Here is a 14,218-nt window from a genome sequence, read left to right on the forward strand (position 1 = left end):
ATAAAGGAAGAATATGATTCTCTAGGTTCTTGTCTGATTGAACCCCACCTAGACTGGATACTGGTGGGTTCCGGGATTTTTCTCATTGCTTGTTGAGCAGCAAGAGCAGTATCCCTCAATAAGATCTGCAGCAGTGTGGCTTGTACTGAAGCCTGAGCGAAGGGCCCACGCCCCATCATAGCATCCATCACATCTGCGAGGGTAAGATTAGGATTATTCCCTCTTGCTTGTTGCAGTAAAGCAGGAGCATAAGCACGACAGGCGATTTCCCATTCATGGGCAAATAATACACCAGCTGATGGGGGTAAAACTGTACGTGCCAAAAGCTTGATGTCATCTGGCACCAACAGCTGGGCTAATGTGGCTTCCAAAAGAGCCTGTGTAAATGGGGCTTGAAGTCCATTTGTCCTTACTGACAGTTGTAGCTCTTTCAAGATTTTAAAGTCAAAAGGTTGGTGCTGGGCTTGAGTTCCTGCTGGAGCACCAGCAGGGGGCACAATAACAGAGAATGCCATAGTATCCTGAATTAAGGAGCAGGCAAGGACTGCACGTTGAAAAGGGGTAGCTGGTTCTGCTGCTGAAAGAGCAGGGTCATTTCCAGCCAGACCACGGTATTTTTGCAGGATTGGGTCCTCTGGTGAGGAACTGTAGTCCGGAGGTTTGGGTTCTGGAGCTGCTGGCAAAGCGAGCATTGGAACCGATGCCAGCACAGCAGGCTGGATTAAAGAAGCTGAAGGTTGTGTTGGCAATGCAGCCATGGAGATATTTTTTGGTGATAAAGAACCCATAGCATATCGAATTTTACACCCAAGCATTTAAAATTCTAACACCAATGCTGGGATGTCCATGAAAATGTGTCCCGATCTTGTCCCAATGTTTTAATTCGCATGTCCCATCCACAGGAAACCAAGAACAATGTTCATCAATGCACAGAATAAGCTGTATCAAATCACCCTCTGGAACTTCCAATTTGTTGGAGGAGAGGAGAAATTTTAAGTCTTTTAAAAATTTCTGTTGGGGAGTAGTCAAAGAGCTGCCCATTCTAAAATAAGATTAAAAAAAAGAATCAAACTCACCGGGATCTTTTTTTAAAGATGTAAAGCGCTTGCAATCCTTGCCGGACGTAGTGAGCCGATGATATCCACTGCTTGGATCGAAAATCCTCTCACATTTTCTTTTAAAATCCTCTTAGTCTGCCTCAGACTGTTTGCTTTAAATTGCTTCTTTTTTCTCTTTTAAAAACCTCAGCCGTATCCTTTTATTCAGCCTCACACGGGGCACCACTTGACGAAGCCAGCCGTCACAATGGCGCTTGTTTAGCATAAAATAAAGACACAGAGAGCCAGCAATATTTCCATGGATGGAGGGCAGCTCATTCAGACTTCTTCTCCTCTCCGGTCACTTTTTATTATCCTTTGTTCTCCCCAGCCGCATGGCTGCATTCCAATGTCTCACGTTACCTCATCCGGTCATGGCTTCCCCCCCCTCTCGCCCCATTGGTCAATCACTGCTCAGAGGAAATACAACTCCTTTTAAGGTCAATACATTCTAATACATTGTAAGGCACGGACATGCTGGTCACCGAGGTCAGCAAGGCACCAGGTGGCGCTACAAGCCTTTGCCATGACTTCCTGGCTCCCACACACTATGACCTGTTCATCTTGGGTGCCCTGCTCGGCATAGTTCATAGCTTCTCTGAGTTATTCAAGCCCCTTCGCCACGGCAAGGCAGTGATCCATGAAGGGGAAAATGGGCCACTCCATTTCTTTTCTTGCCCACAGTAGTAGATATGATAGTCATCCGAACTGAATTCGCCCATTCCTGTCCTAACCCTAACCCTACCCTGTCCTAACCCTAACCCTACCCTGACCCTATTCCTAACCATTCCTAACCCTATCCCTGACCCTATTCCTATCCCAACGCAAACCCTAACCGTGTTCTTAATCCTAACCCAACCCTAGCACTGACCCCTAACCCAACCCTAGCATTCACCCCTTAGCCTATCCCTGACCCTATTCCTAGGATTAAGAACCGTGTTCTTAATCCTAACCCAAAGCTAGCACTGACCCCTAACCCTAACCCAACCCTAGTATTGACCCCTAACCCTATTCCTAACGCAACCCTAACCCAACCCAACAAAACCCTAACCCTATTCTTAATCCTAACCCAACGCTAGAGCTAACCTCTAGCCCTAACCCAACCCTAGCCCTGACCCCTAACCCTATTCCTAACATTAACCCAACCCTACCATTGACTCATAACCCTAACCCTACCCTGACCCTATTCCTAACAAACCCTAACCCATACCCTATTCTTAGTCCTAACCCAACCCTAGCCCTGACCCCTAACCCTATTCCTAACATTAACCCAACCCTACCATTGACTCATAACCCTAACCCTACCCTGACCCTATTCCTAACAAACCCTAACCCGTACCCTATTCTTAGTCCTAACCCAACCCTAGCCCTGACCCCTAACCCTAACCCAACCCTAGTATTGACCCCTAACCCTATTCCTAACCCTAACCCTATTCCTAACCCAACCCAACCCAATCCTAACCCTATTCTTAATCCTAACCCAACCCTAGCCCTAACCTCTAACCCTAACTCATCCCTAGCACTGACCCCTAACCCTATATCTAACATTAACCCAACCCTTCCATTGACTCATAACCCTAAACCTACCCTGACCCGATTCCTAACCAACCCTAACCCGTACCCTATTCTTACTCCTAACCCAACCCTAGCACAGGGCCCTAACCCTGACCCTATTCCTAACCTAATCCTATTCCTATCCCAACACTAACCCTAACCGTGTTCTTAATCCTAACCCAACCCTAGCACTGACCCCCCTAACCCTAACCCAACCCTAGCACTGACCCCTAACCCTAACACAACCCTAGTATTGACCCCTAACCCTATTCCTAACCCTAATCCTATTCCTAACACAACCCTAACCCTAACCCTATTCTTAATCCTAACCCAACCCTAACACTAAGCCCTAACCCTAACCCTATTCCTAACCCTAACCCAATCCTAGCACTGGCCCCTAATCCTAATACTAACCCAACCCTGGCACTGACCTGTAACGGAACCCTAGCATTGACCCCTAACCCTAACCATGACCCTATTTCTAACCCTACCCCAACCCTAGCATTGACCCCTAACCCTAACCCTATTCCTAACACCAACCCTATTGCTAAGCCAACCCTAACCCTATCCCTATTCTTCATCCTAACCGAACCATAACAGTCAGCCCTAACCCTATTCCTAACCCTAAAACAGCCCTGGCACTGGCCCCTAATCCTAATCCTAACCCAACCCTAGCACTGACCCCAAACCCCAACCCAACCCTTGCAATGAACCCTAACCCTACCCTGACCCTATTCCTAACCAACCGTAACCCGTACCCTATTCTTAGTCCTAACCCAACCCTAGCACAGGGCCCTAACCCTGACCCTATTCCTAACCTAACCCTATTCCTATCCCAACGCTAACCCTAACCGTGTTCTTAATCCTAACCCAACCCTAGCACTGACCCCTAACCCTAACCCAACCATAGCATTGCCCCTAACAATAACCCAACCCTTGTATTGACCCCTAACCCTATTCCTAACCCTAACCCTATTCCTAACCCAACACAACCATAATCCTAACACTATTCCTAACCCTAACCCAACCCTAGCACTGACCCCTACCCCAACCATAGCATTGACCCCTTACCCTAGCCCTGACCCTATTCCTAACCGAACCCTAACCCCAACCCTATTCTTAATCCTAACCCAACCCTAACCCTAGATCTAGTATAACTAAATCCTTTCTTGCTGTCTTCTTTATGTGTTTCATATAGTTGTCGATAATGCAACCAACTCTGAAAGGGGTCTTTGATCTCATCATAATCTCTTAATTTCCATTTTCCATCATGTTCCTTTAATAAATCAGCATATGTGAGCCATTTTCCTTTCTTTCCAAGTGGTTTGAGCAGTAATGCTTCATGTGGTGAAAGCCACCACGGGGACTTTTGTTCCAATAAGTCTTTGTATCTCTTCCATACTCTCATTATTGATTTCCTGATTATATGGTTGTAAAAACTTCTATGAACCTTCCCTTTCCCGTACCATAAGCATGCGTGCCAGCCAAATCTGTTGTCATGTCCTTCTAGTTCTAATGCCTCTGGTTTATCCAATCTCATCCAGTCCCTGATCCATACCAAACAAGCAGATTCATAATATAATTTAAGCTCTGGGAGGCCAAACCCGCCTCTATCTGTCCAAAAGAAGAGGAGGGAATGAAGGAATGGGTTTCTGTGTAGTAAGTTTAAAACTGACTCAACCCCCCCTTTTTTTGTTCTTTCAAAAGAGAGCACTTTTAAATGTCTAAAACTTGAGCTGTTTGAGCAAAAACATAAACAAGCTCTCTCCTTTATCAGTCACGGCAAGGGATGGCCTTGGCTCTCTAGGGGAACAAAGAAAACACGTCAGAACTTTATCTTATGTGCTGACCACAAAATACGCGCAAGACTGATGTCTGGGGAAAACGCCAAAAGCGTGTTCCCAGAGATGGTGACCTCGTCCCAGATAAGAGTAGGAAGAGGAAGATCCTTTTATGGTCAGAAGTACAGGAAGGAAGATCCTTTTATGGTTGAGAGTACCAGAGCAGGAACATATGTGATGTCAACCTGCGTACGTAGGCCGACGTGGTTGGGCTCCTAGGGGAGGAGTGAGAGGGTGCCTGGAGGATATATATACTGCATGAAACTTGTCATTTCTTTGGACTTGCTGTGGACTTGATCACACAAGTGCCTTCTGCTATCCGGAGAGCAGAATAAACTCTTTCTTTGAACCAACTCGGTGTCATTTGACTTCCTTCCTCCTGTCCCGGAGCAACGCAGACCCAATCGGTGAACTCCAATAAGGCTACAGTTTGAGCAGTAATGCTTCATGTGGTGAGAGCCACCACGGGGACTTTTGTTCCAATAAGTCTTTGTATCTCTCCCATACTCTCATTATTGATTTCCTGATTATATGGTTGTAAAAACTTCTATGAACCTTCCCTTTCCCGTACCATAAGTATGCGTGCCAGCCAAATCTGTTGTCATGTCCTTCTAGTTCTAATGCCTCTGGCTTACCCAATCTCATCCAGTCCCTGATCCATACCAAACAAGCAGATTCATAATATAATTTAAGCTCGGGGGGGGGGGCAAACCCACCTCTATCTTTTACATCTATAAGTATTTTATGTTTTATCCTTAGCCTTTCGCCCCCCCCCCCAGATAAATTTTGAAATATCTTTCTGCCATTTTTTAAACCATTCATCTTTCCTAACACTATTCCTAACCCAACCCTAACCCTAACCATATTCTTAATCCTAACCCAACCCTAGCCCTGACCCCTAACCCTAACCCTGACCTTATTCCTAACCCTATTCCTTTTTTTAAAAAAGATATTTTATTGAAATTTTCACCTTATTACATTAAAAAGAAAAAAATCAAAAAAGAAAAAACAAAAAAGTTAAAAACACATAAAGTTTACATCCTTATTTTCAATAACATATTTCCCAGACTTCCCCACACCTCCCCTTCTTGTATTCCAATTCAAATTATTAGTTCAACAAGTTCTTGTCCCCAATTCTTGACCTGTTTAAATTTAATTCATTTTATAGAAACCAATTTAAACTTATAAACATCAATATTTATACATCAGTGCTCATTCTTAAAACCTTTTTCTAAAGTCGACCCAAATTCCCTTCCACGAATTCCCCAATTTTCATACCCATAGCAAAACAGAATAAAAAAGAAAACAGAATATAATTGTACGCCCTTTGGATTCCCAAACCCCACCCCACCCTTTCCCGGTTTTGATCCCCAACACCATCAGTCTTAGTCTACTATCAGCCTGGAGACCTCACGTCCGAGGCTCTTAATTCTCTCACAGTTCCTCTCTGCCGGTTTTTTTGATAGTCCTTAGTGTTAAATACCAGATCTCGGAGAAGCTCTATCCCAATAGCGCCCATGTTTCTTCCAGCCAGACCTCCATACTTAAAAGTGGAGCCCGAATCTTGTTTCTTACTCCTTTTAAGTCCAAATGTCCCAAAAGCTCCAACTTCCACCTTGATCAAATTTGTAATCCATAGGTCTTCAGATCTCCACATAAGGAGATCTCTCCATTCTTCAATCTCCAATTCAGACCAGATTTTCATCATCCAGTACTTATTTTGCTTTGTAACCATCATGTCAGGCCTCTGGCTCTCCTTTGTCACATTACATCTCCTCCTTCCTTTTCTTCAGAAACAACATATGTCTCTTTTTCCACACTCTCAAATTTCTCAAACTTCTCTTCTTGTCCAGCTGCATGGGCTTCCTGAGTCAAGACCTTATCAAATTCAATGAATTTGTTTACTGTTAAGTCCAGAGCTGCCACATTGGTAGCCAAAACATCAATTTGGCCTTGTAACTTTCCCAAGAGAAGAAACACTCTGTCCAATTTAGCTTGAGTTTTTCCTCCTTCAGCCATTCTTGTAATGTCCCAAAAACCCCTCTAGAGGGATTTTGGCTACTTAGTATTCCTTCCAGTTCAAATCCAAAAATCAAATTAGTTTGTAACAGTTCTTCCTTATTTTCAACAAAGTATAATCAAATTGTAACAAATATAGCCAGCAGAAGCAGCAGAAACAAAGTTCTCTTTTTCAGTCTTGACAACTAGTTTGACAGCTGTCAAACTCTTCAATACCTTTTCAACAGGCTCTCTCGCGGATCACTCCCGGGTCCGGGGGGGGGGGGGGATGACATTTCAGCTCTCAAAATTAGCTCTTATCCTCCAGTAAAATTACTTATATTGCCAAATCGTGAAATTAATATATTTTACTCAATAAAGAAGAAGACGTTCTCTTGACCTTAGTTGGTTAGTCCTTGCTTTAAATTATTTACAGGACGGGGAGACGGACTTCCTTTTTGCGCCTTCCCCGATCGTGCCTAATTCAAAAAAAATTTTCCTTGCAAATCCAATTTTCCAATTACTCACGGGTTGTTGCTTTTAAAGTCCAATTGTTCAAAGGAAGAAGTCAGCGCTCTCCGACCATGGCACGCGGCTTCACTCCGCAGGAGGAGCAGTCGACTCTCAGCACCGCGCCACTCACCCCGTCCCCCGTTCCGTAGCCTTTAAAAAGGCTCCTTCGCGGGTCGGGGGCGCAAATGGTGCCCGCCGAGTCACCAAGTTCACAGGCTGCAGCGCCTGTGATTTCTAGGGGTCCCCGTGTCGCCGCAGCGGCCAGTCCCAACTCCTACGGAGCTGATTACCTCCGGAGCTCGGAGGGAATCCGCCATTGGTCGATGGCGCTAACCCGGAAGTCCCATTCCTAACCCTATTCCTAACCAAACCCTAAACCTAGCCCAACCCTAAACCTAACCCTATTCTTAATCCTAACCCAAGCCTAGCACTGAGCCCTAACCCTGAGCCTATTCCTTATCCTAGTCGAACCCTAGCATTCACCCCTAACGCTATTCCTAACCCCAACCAAAACCGGCATTGATGCATAACCCTAACCCTGACCCTATTCCTAACCTGATTCCTAACCCAACCCTAACCCTAACCCTATTCTTAATCCTTACCCAACCCTAGCCCTGACCCCTAAACCAACCCAAGTATTGACCCCTAACCCTAACCCTGAAGCTATTCCTAACCCTAACCCTATTCTCAACCCAACACAACCCCAGGTAAAGGTAAAGGTAAAGGTACCCCGTACGAGCCAGTCTTGCCAGACTCTAGGGTTGTGCGCTCATCTCACTCTATAGGCCGGGAGCCAGCGCTGTCCGCAGACACTTCCGGGTCATGTGGCCAGCGTGACAAGCTGCATCTGGCGAGCCAGCACAGCACACGGAACGCCGTTTACCTTCCCGCTGGTAAGCGGTCCCTATTTATCTACTTGCACCCGGGGTGATTTTGAACTGCTAGGTTGGCAGGCGCTGGGACCGAACGACGGGAGCGCACCCCACCACGGGGATTCGAACCGCCGACCATGCGATCAGCAAGTCCTAGGCGCTGAGGCTTTTACCCACAGCGCCACCCGCGTCCCAACACAACCCTAACTCTAACCCTATTCTTAACCCTAACAAAACCCGAGCACTGACCCCTAACCCTATTCCTATTCGTAACCCTAACCCAACCCTCACATTGACCCCTAAACCTGACTCTATTCTTAACACTATTCCTAACCCAACCCTAACCCTATTCATAATCCTAACCCAACCCTAGCACTGACCCCTAACCCTAACCCAACCCTAGCATTCACCCCTTAGCCTATCCCGGACCCTATTCCTAACCCTAACCCTAACCCTTAGCCTAACGCTGACCCTATTCCTAACCCTAACTCTATTCCTAACCCAACCCTAAACCTAACCTTATTCTGAATTCTTACGCAAGCCTAGCCCTGACCCTTAACAATAAACCAACCCTAGCCCTGACCCCTAACCCAACCCAAGTATTGACCCCTAACCCTAACCCTGAAGCTATTCCTAACCCTAACCCTATTCTCAACCCAACACAACACAACCCTAACTCTAACCCTATTCTTAACCCTAACAAAACCCGAGCACTGACCCCTAACCCTATTCCTATTCCTAACCCTAACCCAACCCTCACATCGACCCCTAAACCTGACTCTATTCTTAACACTATTCCTAACCCAACCCTAACCCCAACCCTATTCATAATCCTAACCCAACCCTAGCATTCACCCCTTAGCCTATCCCTGACCCTATTCCTAACCCTAACGCTAACCCTAACCTTAACCCTAACCCTAACACTAACCCTTAGCCTAACGCTGACCCTATTCCTAACCCTAACTCTATTCCTAACCCAACCCTAAACCTAACCTTATTCTGAATCCTTACGCAAGCCTAGCCCTGACCCCTAACAATAAACCAACCCGCGCACTGACCCCTAACCCTATTCCTAACCCCAACCGAAACCGGCATTGACCCATAACCCTAACCCTGACCCTATTCTTAACAGATCTCCTGTTTGACGTTAGGATTTGAGTCCTTTTAAAGACGTCTTTCAAAGTTTTAGCTTACAGTCTCTTTGCTTTGATCTATATACAAGAAACGGAAGGCAGACTTCCTGTTTATACCTCCCCGTTTCGGTGCCAAATTAGCTCTTTTCCTTCGTTTAAATCCAATTTTATCCTACTCACAGGTAGTTGCTTTTTGTAGCCAAATTGTCCCAGGAAAAAGTCAGCGCTCTCCGATAACGGCTGTGCGGCTTCGCTCCGCGGAAGAAGCAGTCCACTCACAGCACCACGCCACTCACCCCGCTTTGCTCCGGAGCCCAAAAAAAGGGTTCCTTCGCAGATTGGGGGGGGGGCGCTGAAGGTGCCCGCTGAGTCCCACGTTCACAGGCTTCACCCGCCTGTGATTTTTAGAGGGGTCCCCACTTCGCCGCAGCGGTCAGACCCGATCCCGCGGAGCTGGTCCCTCAGAGACAGAGGGAATCCGCCATTTCCGATGGCGCTAACCCGGAAGTCCCCCCACAATTATGAGACCTGGGCAAGTTGCTGTGAGAGCCTGTTGTGACAGCTCGGAGTATGGCACACAGTGTGTGAAGCCCCTCCAGTTCCTCTGACAGATAGATGCAAGGCCGAAGAATCACGGGCCATAGACGTGATTGCCTTCTCCGTCTCTCTGGAGGAAATTGTAACACTGGCTGGCAACACAACAGCAAGTCAGATGTGGAATGCTTTGAAAGTAGCCCATCTGGTGGTCATCCCAGCCCAGAGTTTGACTGCATCGGAGGTCCTGGCTGTTTCCCAGATCGAGAGTGATTGCAGGGATGCTGAGGGCACCGGTTGCAGGCTGCAGGGGGAGCTGACTGTGACGTCATCCCAGGCGGCATTCCAGCCTCCAGGGGGAGCCAAGGAGTCGGCAGCTGAGAGCTCTGTTTCCCATGAGAGCCAAGGTCGTCCTCACAGATATAAACAAAGGAGGAAGCTGGGAGATGGCCAGAAGCAGAAGGGGGGTGGAAAGCCCAGGCCAGGGAAAAACAAGGCTTTGTTTGCTGGCACTGCTTCACCAAAGGCCAAAGGCAAGTTTGATGGCCAGGAGCAGGGGGACAAGCAGCAGCAGCCCAAGCCAGTGGAAAACAAGGTTCTGTTTGCTGGCACTGCTTCTCCAAAGGCCAAAGGAAAGTTTGTCATCGATTCTGGAGCCACAAGGCATTTAACGAAGGATAAATACCTGTTTATCTCCTTCACGCCTCAAGATGGAGAGATTCAACAGGCTGATGGAAAGAAGCTGAGAATTGCAGTAGTTGGGACAGTGAAACTGGCAAGTCTGCACACAACCATCAAAGACGTACTTTATGTTCCAGATTCTGCAGACAATTTGCTCAGCATCCCACAGCTGACTGGGCGTGGTTTTGAGATTTCCTTCAAGAAGAGCGTCTGTGTCATCAGGAAAGGCAAAGAGGACATTTTGCATGCAAAGTTTATAGATGGCTTGTTCTGTATAACTTATGATGACAATTGTGTTGATGTGTCTAATGTTGAATCTTGTTGTGTTGCACAAACTAACAAAGTTTTTCATGCAGGATGTATTCACGAGGCGCACCGAAGATTTGGTCACATGTCTTGGCAGGCACTGGCCAAGATGCCTAGGTTGGTTCAGGGTTTGAACATCAAGCCCTGTAAGTTTCACATGAAATGTGTATCTTGTAAGTTTCACATGAAATGTGGGAATTTTCCAGAGTTACCCAGAGGAAGATGAAGGTGATGTGAAAAAAGCAGATGATGTTGAGGAAGAAGAGGAAGCTGAGGATGATGATGATGATGATCACAGTTCGGATTCCAGCTCAGTGGGCAGCACTGCTGCTGGTGTCAGCGACAGTGATGACACAGCAGACTACAAGAGCGCAAAGGCCTCAGTCATACCATCTGATGCGTCTGACAATGAACTGGAAGAAGCACTGTTCACCATTGGTCACTTTTCTCCTAAGAAGGAGGAGATGAGTGAAGAAGACTTGCATCTAGTACGCAGATCTGAAAGGGCCACAAAAGGCAAACCTCCAAAGAGATTTGCTGATGAGTTTGCTAAGACAGCAACTGCTGTTCCTAGTAGCTCAGAGAAGGTGTGGGAACCTGCAAGCTTCAAAGAGGTTCGGGAGTTAACCTCTAAAGATCCTGAGCCATGGCTGAATGCCATGAAGGCTGAAGTTGATTCCTTGGATAGGAACCAGACTTGGGAGCTAGTCCCAGTAGTCCCAGGAATGAGACTGGTTGGCAGCAAATGGGTCTTCAAGGCCAAGACAGACCAGAATGGCAAGGTTGTCAGGCACAAAGCCAGATTGGTTACCAGAGGTTTTTCACAGGTACCAGGACAGGATTACCACGAGACCTACTCACCCACCATCAAGTATGAGAGCATTAGGCTAATGCTCAAGATTGCTGCAGAGGAGAAACTGCACGTTTCTCATCACGACGTGAATACAGCTTTTTTGTACGGGGTTTTGGGGGAGGAGCTGTATATGCTTCCACCTGATGGAATGCAGATACAGAAGAAAATGGTCTGTAAACTGTAAACTTCGGAAGTCCTTATATTGTCTCAAGCAGAGTGCCAGGTGTTGGAACACAAAACTCACTGAGACATTGCTTTCTCTAGGTTTTCACCAAGGGAAAGCTGATCCATGTGTGTTTGTCAAGGAGGAGGGGCAAAACAAACGGTTTTGTTTGTGTTTTGTTGATGATCTTTTAATGTTTTGGAAGAATCAGGCTTTGTACCAAAGCACCCTCACTCAGCTGAGGAAGAAGAGGAAGCTGAGGATGATGATGATGATGATCAGAGTTCGGATTCCAGCTCAGTGGAATGAAGGATCTTGGTGATCTTGGTGAGGTATCCAACTATCTTTCTCTGCAGGTGGAGAGGAACCAAGCAGGTAATTTTCTGGTACACCAAACACAGAAAATTGCTGATGTATTAACCAGGCTGAATTTGGTTGATGCAAACCCAGCAGACACACCGATGGTGACAGGTTACCAGGTAGATAGTACTGCTGAAGCGTTTTCTGATACAACACTGTACAGATGCATTCTAGGCAAGCTGAATTTCATTGCTAGATGTTCAAGACCTGACATAGCTGTAAGCACTAACCTGCTTAGCAGACATGCCAACAATCCTTCTGTTCAGGATTGGAAAGCTCTGAAGCGCATAGCCCACTATTTGAAAGGGACTTTGCACTACAGGCTGAGGTTCACCAGTCAGAAGACTGGAGGTCTTGAAATTTTTGCAGATGCAAGTTTTGGAAGTGACACCACGGATGGTACAAGCACTTCTGGAGTATGCTACATGTACAACCACTGTCTGTTTGACTGGTTGTGCAAAAAGCAGACGACAGTAAGCCTAAGTTCCTGTGAAGCAGAACTCAATGCTCTGTCATTTTCACTCATGGATTGTGAATGGTTGATGCAACTGTTTCAGGACATCAGAGTTTCTGTGAAATGTCCTATACAAGTGTATCAAGACAATAGAACCTGTTTGGCTTTGCTGAACTCAGAGAGTTGCAAGCGAAGAACCAAGTACTTGCAGATTAAGCTACATCGTGCAAGAGAGTGTATTCAGAAGGGACTCATTCAGGTGTCCTACATGCCAGGAAATGAAATTCCTGCTGATATGTTGTCTAAGGTTGTTAACAGAGAACAACTTAAGGTTTATGTACAGAGGTTGCAATTGGGTTGAACCACAGGTACTACAGGTTACACGGAAAGGGGGAGGATGTTAGGATATTTCCGTTCCACCTTAAAAAGGGAGCAGGTTGTTGTGTGTCACAAGCCTGTGTACTTCCGGCTCACAGGAAGTTTCTGTTTTGTTTATAGCTTTTGTTTTCACTCTGTTGCCTCGACACGCAGGAGAACCTGAGCTTACAGGGTTAAACAGCTCAGAGTGAACGTCCTGCCTACTGTGGGGTGGGGAGAGACTCTGTGTCACTTCTGAGAGTCTCAGCTCTTTGTTCTCTCTACTTTCGCTTTTGAGAAGAGCAGACGTGTTTTTCACGATGCTGTGTGCTGTGTTATATAATGGTTAGTTCTGCTGCAAATAAAGCTGCTTTTAGCTACTAGCCTGTGTGGGACTCTGTTTAAGCACACTGAAGAAGCACGGAAGACAGCAGCTTTCTCTGACCGCTGCGAACTCTGCTATTTTGCTCAGAGCATCAGAATGTGGACTTTGGAATGCAGAGGCCTGGCAGTGAGAGCGGGCCGGACGCCAGGCTTATCTGAGCAACAAATCTTCTTAGGTTATGGATTCAGAGAAACATCATTAGAGAAAGCCTGCTTTGATGTGCTGTGTGCTGAGAAAGCCGAAAGGCTGCTGGTTTTGGCTGCGGGAGAAGAAAGACCAGTTTTGAGGCTCTGCCTGGGAGAAAAGCAGGGAGTCTCACTGGCTGCAAGCTGTGTGCTGCAAAGAGTCGCTGGAGGCCTCTCCTCGGAATCCAGCTGGTACGTGTGAGTACTTCAGAGCCCCAAGGGGGGGACCGGGGGAGGAGGTGGCTGAACTCCAGAAGTCTTTCAACATCCCATTTGAAAGGTTAAATCAGCAAAACTGGGAAGACTGGTCGAGGAGAGCACGGGAGTGGCTCACAGGGAAAGGCCTGTGGGGCTGTGTTCAACGTGAACCTACCCCAGCAGCTGCTGGTGCTGATGAAGCAGCCAGGGTGCAGGCAGCCACAGCACTGAGAAGGGACCAGAGAACGTTGGGGCTTTTAATCCTTGCCTTGGATTCATCCCAACTCCCTCGTGTTGATGGTTTGACCACTGCAAAAGCCGTCTGGGACGCTTTGGAGCATGTCCACCAGAGAACGACGGCTGGGGCCAAGATCCATACTACTAGGAGCCTTTTTGAGTTGAAGCTTGCTCCAGGAGGGTCAATGGGAGAGCATATAACCCAGTTGCTGGCTGCGTTCAATAGGCTCCGACAGCTGCAAGTCCCTTTTTCTGAGGAGCTCAAAGTGTACATTCTTTTGAGCTCATTGGACAGGAGCTATGAGACGTTGTGTCTGACCTTGGAAGCTATGCCGGCTGACCAGTTAAATCTGGATTACGTGGCGGGCCGTCTCTGCGATGAAGAATCCCGCAGACAGAGAGCTGGGGTGCGAGCTCCAGGCCCAGGCTGTGCTCCCAGGGGTGGGGGTGCAGGGAATGCAGGAAGAGCTGGAAGGGAGACTGTGAGAGCTTTTGCT

This window comes from Podarcis muralis, chromosome W (genome assembly GCF_964188315.1).
Source record: "Podarcis muralis chromosome W, rPodMur119.hap1.1, whole genome shotgun sequence".
Lineage (NCBI taxonomy): Eukaryota > Metazoa > Chordata > Lepidosauria > Squamata > Lacertidae > Podarcis > Podarcis muralis.